The sequence below is a fragment of the Mastomys coucha genome, unplaced genomic scaffold (assembly GCF_008632895.1).
Source record: "Mastomys coucha isolate ucsf_1 unplaced genomic scaffold, UCSF_Mcou_1 pScaffold1, whole genome shotgun sequence".
NCBI classification, from domain to species: domain Eukaryota; kingdom Metazoa; phylum Chordata; class Mammalia; order Rodentia; family Muridae; genus Mastomys; species Mastomys coucha.
In genome coordinates this window covers 67243965-67244480 of record NW_022196891.1, presented here as the reverse complement: position 1 = coordinate 67244480, position 516 = coordinate 67243965, and positions in this window count along the sequence as shown.

Here is a 516-nt window from a genome sequence, read left to right as displayed (position 1 = left end):
CTAGGGTTTAAAAAAGAACATTTGGGTATGGAATCTCTCTCTCTCTCCTATTTTTTTTTTTTTTTTTTTTTTTTTTTTTTTTTTTTTTTTTTTTTTTTTTTTTTACTCCAAGGCTTTAGAAAATTTGTGAAGTTAGCATCTTTGAAGCTGAAATGATCAATCAATGTTCTTAAGTTTTAGCAGTTTGTTGGTTTCATTAATCAAAACATATAGATTAAAGCCCAGAAAAGATGATAGCAGTCTTTTAGGATCACGGCTATTCCTAGTAATTACAGCTTTGAAAGAGGCATAAAGCTTGTTCAGTCATACTACGTATGAGTACGAAATACTTCGTATTTCAACATTAACCATCTATAAGTAGGGAAAGCGGGAATAACGATTATAACAGCTGCGCAGGGTACTTTTATGCGAATTGAATTGAATAAAAAATGGGAGTTATAATTATGCATTTGCTCTTCCCTCCCTCATTACCCTAGGCCCACCCCCTCCAAAGTACTCATCTGGGATGGCTTGGCG